Source organism: Arachis ipaensis, chromosome B02 (assembly GCF_000816755.2).
Source record: "Arachis ipaensis cultivar K30076 chromosome B02, Araip1.1, whole genome shotgun sequence".
Lineage (NCBI taxonomy): Eukaryota > Viridiplantae > Streptophyta > Magnoliopsida > Fabales > Fabaceae > Arachis > Arachis ipaensis.
In genome coordinates this window covers 79,587,370-79,597,391 of record NC_029786.2, presented here as the reverse complement: position 1 = coordinate 79,597,391, position 10,022 = coordinate 79,587,370, and the positions used below count along the sequence as shown (strand labels likewise).

General features: G+C 33.6%; 1 pseudogene; it reads left to right on the top strand.

Annotated features, from left to right (window-relative positions):
• LOC107627441 overlaps window positions 1-1,269 on the top strand; it is a 2,415-nt pseudogene extending 1,146 nt beyond the window's left edge.

Here is a 10,022-nt window from a genome sequence, read left to right as displayed (position 1 = left end):
TCTGCCCCATCATTGCACATACTCTTAAAAGTTCAACTTAGGACTAGTTTTAACATTTGGATATACTATTGTAGCAGGACACTCACTCTTACAACCTCTATCATGGAGTCTCCGTTTAAAGGTTGCTCTTCATGTAGCCAAAGGGCTTGCATTCCTTCACAGTGCAGAAACAAAATTGATGTGTGTTCATTTTAACACTACCAATGTCTTACTTGACTCAGTATGTGCTTGCAGTATATGACAGATTCATGACACAGTGTTTTGGTAATTTGTTAAAAGCAGGGGTAATTATTTGGACATCATAACTGAATATATTTCTTGATTTGGTTACAGAATTACAATGCAAAACTTTCGGTCTTTGGGTTGCCAAAGCATGGACAGATAAGCAACATAGGTCATGCCTTTGCCACGGAGTTCATCTCTGGTAGATATATAGCTCCCGAAATTTTTTTAACTGGTACGGTTGGTTTCAAGTTGCTGAACAACTTTTGATCCCAATTTATATTAACAGAAAATCTTGGAGACCAGCAGTTTTCAATAATTTTGGTTATCATTTGGTCAACACAACAATGAAATTGTCTTTAACAAATAAATTTTACTAATGTGGGTAAATTCTAATAAATGTGGGTGCAAGCTATGTTTAAACTCTAATATAGGTGTAAATTATGTGTTTTATGTGTGTAAACTCTTGTAAATGTGGGTGCAAACTATTAAAAGCCAAATATTGATCTAAAATAATAATATTTTTTAGTCATGTAATATTACTATGATATTAATTCATGATTAATATCTTTTTGGTTAGTTGGCTAAACACAATGTTAGTGCAGGCCATTCTACTGCTAAGGCTACTGTCTACAATTTCGGAGTAGTCCTACTTGAAATGTTTACCGGCGAGAGGCTGATCGATAGGAATCGACCAACTGGGCAACTCAATCTGATGGAGTGGGTTAGACCATACCTGGCTAACAAATGCAAGGTCTTAAAAGTTTTGGACACGCATCTTGAAGGGCAGTATTCAGTTGAGGAAGCCTATGAACTAGCCACACTCACCTTGCGATGCATATCATCATCACCCCGTTTCAGGCCAAAGATAGATGAAGTTGTTACATTACTGGAGCAGCTGCAGGCTCCTAATAATGCTGATTTAGGCAACCAAAATCCTTCTTCTAGCGAGTCTCGGCCCTCTGCCTCAATTCTATATACTTGAAACTTAACAAAGCCTAATAATATAAGGTAGATACTACAATGAAAACTTTATAATTATCTTCATGTGAAAATCTTTTTTTTTTTTTTGGATGTTGGAGTGTGTCTTTGTTTAAAACGTGGCTAAATAAATAAATCATACTTTTAAATAAAACATCTTTATGAAAAGATATTTTTGCCATCTTCTTTTGAGTAGTTGCTATAATATAATGCTCCGAGGCAGGGTAAAAACCATGATGCATGAACTCAGGCACTTCTATAACTAATAAATTTTGCACATATGATATAATTCAGCTGATGTTGCAAGTATGCTGAGTTGGTTCAGTGTTTGTAACAATTCAAAATGGCTAGGAGTGTAAGTACCTCTATCACGATTAGCATATTTTGGGGTGCTGTAGTTTTCTAGTCTAATTATGTAACACCTGATTTCAAACACATGAAATACACATGGCATTATTTAATTAAAAGAAAAAGAAAGTCTTGCATAAAAATATAAAACACACTAGAACGATCCTGTTGACAAAAAATTATTATCAAAGAATAGACTTCACGACTCTAACGATCCGTATTTTTTAAAATTTAAATATAAATAAGTTATCATTTATTTTAGGGTAAAAAACAGAAATAAGCCAAGGGAGAAAATAATTTACGTGAATAAGCCAAAACGAAAACTGCTTCATGAATCTACCAACGCACATTTATATGTAGTTCGAACCAACTTGGTTCGAACTCTATTTCTACATAATTCGAACCAGCTTGATTCGAATTATACACAAACACATGCACACACATAATTCGAACCAGCTTGGTTCGAATTACACACAAACACACGCACACACGTAATTCGAACCAGCTTGGTTCGAATTACACACAAACACACGCACACACGTAATTCGAACCAGCTTGGTTCGAATTACACACAGTAATTCATAGTATAATTCGAATTATGCTGTTAAAAAATTAATAATTTATTAAAAAAAATTTATTAATGAATTAGTGTGTGCGTGTGTTTGTGTATAATTCGAACCAAGCTGGTTCGAATTATGTAGAAATGGAGTTCGAACCAAGCTAGTTCAAACTACATATAAACGTGCATTGGTGGATTCATGAAGCAATTTTTGTTTTGGCTTATTCACGTAAATTATTTCTTCCTTGGCTTATTTTTGTTTTTTACCCTTTATTTTATTAAGTTTGATTTTTTTTATATTCATCTCTATATATTTTATTACTTGTGATTTAATATATTCAACTTTTATAATTATTCGTCTAAGATATTTATAACTTAACTCACTCACTCAGCAGGCCTAATGCTTGACACCCAACCCCCACCCTTGCCGCCTAATCATCATTAACACCATTAATCATTATCAAATTGTATGGCTGAATTCATTTTGAAGAAAAAAAAAAGGGGAAGCTGAGAGAGAGGAGAGAACCGTGATCCTTTCAAGAACTTTCAACCTCGATTTCTTGAGCTCCATAACTTTAATAACTCCTTTTCACGTTGACGTCACTTTTGTTCAGGAGAAATCGACAATAGAGTTTTTTTCCCAAGCTTGCATTATTCGGCCAAAGTGAGGAGAAGGTTGAGTAGCCGATTTTTAACGTTTATTTTCAATTATTCGGTCAGAAACTTTTCCTAGAGCTTCAGTTGTTGTAATTATTGTATAGAGGTAGAGTTTGATAAATTAATTAAGAATTAATTGTGTTCTTGAAATTTAATTGATACACTACAACATTTTTCATTTGAAACAACATTTAGAAAATGTTGCCTAAAGATTGAAAAAGAGTTGTCTTTAATCTATGGCAGCAGTTTTGGACCTAAACCAACGTTTTCCAGGCCCTTGCAGATACGGCCGTTGCATTAGGTCAAAGACAACGTTTGTTTGCTTCAAAAGCAACGCTCTTAGAAGCAACTCTTCAAAAGCGTTGCCTATTTTAAAACAAAAACAACGCTTAAAGTCTAATGCAACGCTTATTAGAGACTCTCTTTTCTACTAATTTTATAACTAGTGAAAAGCGTTGTCTATTCATTTATATAGCAACCCTTGGAAGAGTTGCATATTCAAGTGACTATGACATTTTATACGCGTTGTCATTTCTTTTCCTACTATGGCATCAATTTAGAGGCCTTGCCTCTTCTATTATTACCATACAAATCATTTTAAAACCATTGCTTTTTTATTGAGATAATACACTACCTAATAATTTAAACATTCCATTATAATTAGGGTACAATAAAATTAAACACATGATAATAGAGACAAAACCTCAACTTATTCTAGTTGAATAGATATTATCAAATTAAAAAATTTCAAATACATTATTATATTATAACAATTTCTAATTCACATATGTCAAGCTAATTAAAGTTCAAGGATTATTCTACTTGAATACATACATATAAATTTTAATTTGCTAGATAGTAAAGCTCAAGGATTATTCGAGGGGTTGTTGGTTGAAGGAATTGTTTCTAGCATTTACCAAAATGGTCTTGTATCAGCTACTTTGAGGTATGTTGCTCCACCCACCGTGCGTTGAGATTATGCGAACTTGAGCTGTGTAATTCAGGTTTCCTTTGTCCCATGGCAGCATCCTTTACTCGTTAGCTGCAATTAATTCAAATGTATTCACATCAATATTATTATAGTCAGTACACATTAAATGTTAATTGATTGTTATTTGAACGAGTAATGGTAATACTAATTAATACTTACTGTTGGAATGGCAGTGGCAATGCCAGTAATATTAGCTGCCTTAGCTCCAGTCATCACTCCTTCTATTTAGAGATCAAATCATTATGAACAAACCAAATTATTATAAAATAATTATTACAAGATTACATGCATGCATACAATGCAAGTTCAAGTTTAATTATTTCTAGCTAAAACAAAAAAGAGAAAATGGAAAATTATTGATACCAAAAGATCATAAGTGCATATCTAAATCATGAATTATAGACTATTCTCAACCAACATAATTTACAACAAAACTCAAATAAAGCACCTCAAAAAATAATCTCTATCCTCAAAGAACTAGCATAAAGGAGTCAATCAAATAACAACTCTAACAAAGTGAACCACCAACAATTAGCTGCCAAAAAATTGCACCACTAACAATAAATCCCCAAAAGAACTAAAGAAATTCATGGTACTTAAAAGATGTACTCTGTTTTATACATTCCCAAAACATCATCTCCCTTAATAGTCAAACATTATCTCTATTAAAGATCTACCTTATCTACCTTATATAATTGAGGTTTTCAGAACAAAAGAAGCTCACCGATCAAGAGGATTCACCATACCAGGAAAATAATCACCAAAAGCTAATCTGTTGATGTGGTGACTTAACTGTATCACATGTAGATTATTTAGTCTCTTGAAATATGAAGTCTCATGATTGACAAAAAAAATTATATTTCCAGATCATGCATAGTAAAAATTGCAATTAGTTCACCAAGAAGTATGCAAAGTAAACAGATCAGCTCTTACATTAAACGAGTCCTTTTGAAAAGATAGCAGATCATGTACATGTACACCAGATTGCTAAAAGCTTTTGCCCGGAGCAAATTGAAAATTACCTGCCACCTTATTTACTTCCAAGAAGCCATATATGTTGCATCCTTCACCGTCTACTTCCTTGATTCTTTGCAAGAATCCTTCCCTTTTGCATTATGTGATGTACAACATACAACAAATAAGCACCAAACTAAATTAATAATTTAATTTTAGAATTGTTATTTGAATTGAAAAAATCATAAAATGCAGATCATTATTGAAGATACAGCTTAGAGAAATACAATAAAATATTTATGCTAAATACTAGAAGGAGGAACAAAAAGGAAAACTATGTAGCATCCATGGAGCCAGTTAATTTGAATGAACACATGGCATTTATACACAAATTCAAGGTGAAAGTCACCAAGGAAAATAGTATCTGTCCTTAAATATACTAGTGTCGTGACCTTGTTCTGAGAGTACAAACATCAAGCAATAATGCAGAACTCCAACAAAATGCCACAGGATGTTAAATGCAAAACTAGTTGTTGGATATCATCTTTATCAAACAGCTTTATGCCTGTAGCCAAGGAATGATTACATAACCATTTTGGTTATCATATTCACCATTTCCACATATTTTACAAGGTACAACCCAAACCGAAGTATACTAATCAATAAAAGACATGATTACCGCACTATGAAAGGTTCAAAAACCAGCTAATGTTATAAATTTTCGGTTACCAGTTAATTCCAAACTAACATAGTAAGCATCTTATTAGAATGGAGAAAAGAGATCTGTTAGGACATGCAGTTTATTTTATGATGAAAACCAGGTATAGATGAATGCGAAAAGAGAGGAACACAATTTTTGCCGTCTCAGGACCACTTTTTCAGCCCCTTATCCAACGTCTCCCATTCCAGTCGCCAAGGTTTCTGCCGTCACCGCCGCAATGCCACAGGAAACTGCTCCCCTTTCAACCATGCCATTTGATTGTTCTCTGTGTCCTTAGCGATGACGCTGATTGTGAAGCAGGTGCTGCCTTCGAGCTATACAATGACGACGGTGACGAAAGCGATTTACAGCCTCTGCTGCCGGCTATTGCAGAGTTTCTGTTAGGTTCGTGATTTGACCAGTGATGAGCGGATATTTTATACGCTTTTTGGCATCATTTTCATATAGTTTTTAGGATGTTTTGTTTAAATTCTATTAAGTTTTCATAGGTTTTAGTGCAAATTTCACATTTTTGGATTCTACTTTAAGTTTGTGTATTTTTATGTAATTTCAGGTATTTTCTGGCTGAAATTGAGGAGTTGGAATAAAAGTCTGATTCAGAGACAGAGAAAGCACTGCAGATGCTGTCCGGATCTGACCTCCATGCACTCAAAAGAGCTTTTCTAGAGCTACAGAATTTCAAATGGAGCGTTCTCAATGGCTATGGAAATCTAACTTCCAGAGCTTTCCAGCAATGTATAATAGACCATACTTTTTTTCAGAATTGAAGGTCCAAAACTGGCGTCCAACGCCAGCCTCCTACTCCAGTCCAGGCGTCCAGTGCCCAAAGGAGGAGACCAGCATCCAAACGCCCAAAGAGGACCCCCTAGCCACCGTTCAACGCCCTAGAGGCCTCCTAGCACGTGGATCTCAATCAAGCTCAACCCAAAGACTCACCAAGTGAGCCCCGGAAGTGGATTTTAGCACTAAAATACTGTTTTACCCTTCTTATGTAATTCTTAGTCATTAATTTAGTATTTAAAGACCTTTTTCAAATATTCTAAGGGGGGGATCTGCCATATTTCAGTTTTCACATTGTATTTTCTATTAGTATGAGTTTCTAAACCTCCTAGGTTGAGGTGAGGAGCTTTGCTGAGTTTTATGGATTAATAAAAGTATTATTGTTTCTCTTCAATTCGTGTTTGATCCAATTCTAAGATATATCTTCGTTCTTCATCAATATGAATGCATTGAACTGGTATAAGGTTATCACATTCTACATGGGTTCAGAGTGAGTCTTTCATCGGACAATGATGAACCACCAGCTTGATTATACATCTCTTAGACGGCTAATCCACGACTTCGTTGGGGACTTCTCGAAACATCAGTTCAGCCGAAGTACGGGGAGATTAGGGTCTCTGTGGTAGAGGTTAGAACCCAAAGGCGCAGCATTCTCTGATTCGGAAGATCCGACCTTATCTGTGGCATTTTGAGTAGGATCATGAAGGGGAATGGACTATAGGACTTCACCCTCAATCAGAATGGATCCGCACTAACCCTGGGGTTCAGATATGGAGGAGTATTGGCGGCTGCTCAAACCAGCGTCAATCACATACAGCCTGCCATAGAAGAAATCATTCACAATTGAAGAAGACAGTAATACCAGAGTTAATCCAGAAGGACAAAGCATCTCTAAGCCTTAACTATCTTCTTATCACTGGTTACATTCGAATTCACAAAGTATTTTATCCCCTTTTTTTTTTCTTTATTTTATACCCTGACTCACTCAGGTATTACTTGGATGACCCAGTGCACTTGCTGGTTCAGTTGTACGGAGTGTGAGGATTCGTGCACCAACCAGCTTTTGGAGCAGTGATAGTAGAGCAGAACAAGTTTAAAATTAATGTGCACAACAACAAGTTTAAGCCAAAATTAGGATTCAAAATACAAAGGTGATAAAATAGAACAGAAAAAGAACGGTAGAATCATCAGGTGTAGTACCTACAGAAGAACGCCAAAAATAAGAATCTCACAAAAAATGCGAGCAATGATAATCGAACAGTGACCGGTGATGATAAATGCGAGCAGAAAGGATCGAAGCTCAACGAGCAGAGAATCGAAGCTCAACGAGCAGAGAATCGAAGCTCAACAAGAAGAGGAGCAGAGGATCGAAGCTGATTCGCGAGCAGAGAAGATCGAAGCTCAACGATCGAAGTTCATTCGCGAGCAGAGATTGAGATCAAATCTCAATAAAGGAACGCGCATCATCATCGAATGGATTGAAGAACCAGAGAGGAACGAAAGATTTGGAATGAATTGGAGTTAGGGATTTTGTTAAGGTTGGGGTTTTGTTAGGGTTAGGGATTGAAGAACGAGAAGACTCTTCTTTCTTCTTCTCCCTCTTTTTATTTCTCTGCAAAATAATTAGCCATGCCGTTTGGATTTTTTCTTTTAAGAAATATTAAAAATTTTAGGCAACACTTGATAAGTGAAGTTTAAAATAAATTTTAAGGCAACTCTTAAAAAGAATAATATATTATTTTTATAATGGTTGTTTTTGTATATTTGATAGAACAACATTTGATAAGTGTCTTTTAATTTATCAATAGCATCACTTATAGTATGTTGATTAAAATTTTTTGTTATAATCTTATTTTATTGCTACTAGTATAAAATGTTGCCTATATATATATTAGGCAATTTTTTTTAAGTATTGTCTTGAATATATGTTGCAATAGCCAAAAAATGTTGTAGTGATAATTGATTGTTTGGTGGTTGAAATTGAGTGTTTATATGTTGATTTAATAATGTTTCTTTGAAGAAATTAAGCTTGGAAGTCATTGTTGTTGTTGTTGAACCGTGAGCTTCTAAGGCTTGAATTCAAGCTTAATTGATGTATTTTGATGTGTTTATGATGGCTGAAATATTGTTCTTTGGTTTGAGAAAGATTGGATAAATTTGGTTACTGAAAATATTGAAAAATTAGTTAAAAATTAATGAATGTTTGATGAGTTTGCTTTGGTTTCTTGAAGAAGACTAAACCCTCATGTTTTTAATTATTTCATGGCTAAATTCTAATTAAGAAAGAGTTTTGGGACTGAAAATTAATTAAAAAAAATTTGAGAGTTAAAATGAAATTTCTAAAAGTTAAGTGATTAAAGCAGATGAAAAGTTTTAGGAGTCAAAATGACTTTTTTAGACTTTTGAGGAGTTAAATATTATTAAATAAATTTTGAAATATTATAATATATTATTATTATCATTTAAATAATTATCTTAATAATAAAAGAAGGAGGTTAAAATAATTAATGAAAATAGAGAATTGATAAATAAAAGCATGACTGAGGATAGATTATTGATGACTGAAAAAAAAAATATTATACAACTTAGAAATTGAGAATTGAATGACTAGACTAGGCACTGAATGATTGACTGAAAACTAAAAAATGATTTAAGAAAACTGTATGTGAGAACTGAATGTTTGATTAGGCTTTGGGTCAAACACAGGGACAGAGACACTCGTAAACTGTGTGCTGCTTTTTCATTAGCCCTAAAGATCTTGTAGGCCGAAGTTCATCTATAGAGAGTTGCTATTCCTATAAGTCAAAGTTTACTTGTAGAAGTGTTATTTTTGTAGACCAAAGTTCACCTACAGAGGGTTGCAATGTTGTGTTTAGTTCTGGAACAGCCATATCCAGCTAAAAATAATAGGTTACGTCAGGAGCGGATAGAAACCGATACATGAGCTCATGACTTACACTAGAACTAGACATGCATCATACTTGTTTCCACATATTTCTCTTTGATATATTTTCTGTGTATATGTGTGGGTGTTTTGTATGTACTTTATGATTGTTTGACTTTTGTGTTCTTTATTTATTAAGTTAAATGTATTATGTTGCTTGTTGTTGGCTAATAATAGTAAAATGAATTTAACTTCTAACTCCGACCCTACTAAGGACTCCCCAGTTCTTAACACTCCCCTCCCCCCCCCTCTCCCCCCTCTTTCTAACCTTTTCAGCTATAGGTGCGAAGGCTTATTGCGAAGCTGCAGAAGCATAGAAGAATTTATTTACAAGTTGTGTTATTATTAGAATTAGAATTTATTTCTTCCCCCTCACCTTATTAGTTGAAGTTTTATTTAGAGGGGTAAGTTTGTATTTATTATTCATTGATTAACTATAATGTATATTATGTAATTGTTTTTTATTGGAAGTCTATGTTAAATGATTTTTAATGAATAAAAACAAAAAATTTACTAGTTTTTACCTAAAATCGGAACGTGTTAACGTATAAAGGCTCAATATTAAATAAATAATAAAAGAAATAGGTTTGTAACATCTTAATTTTGGTACGATTATGATGTACTGAAAGTTGGACCGTTATATAAATAATATTTAAAATTAGTTAATGTTTTAATCAGCTATGTTATGTATACACTAAAATTAGTCATTAAAATCAGCCATCAGTATAAGATATATGTTGAAATATATACATATTAAAAATAAATTAAACTACACATATATTTATATATAAATACATTAGTAGCTGATTTTAGTATATAAATAGTATTTTTATTTTTTTTAATAGTTATGAAACTAATTAATCAA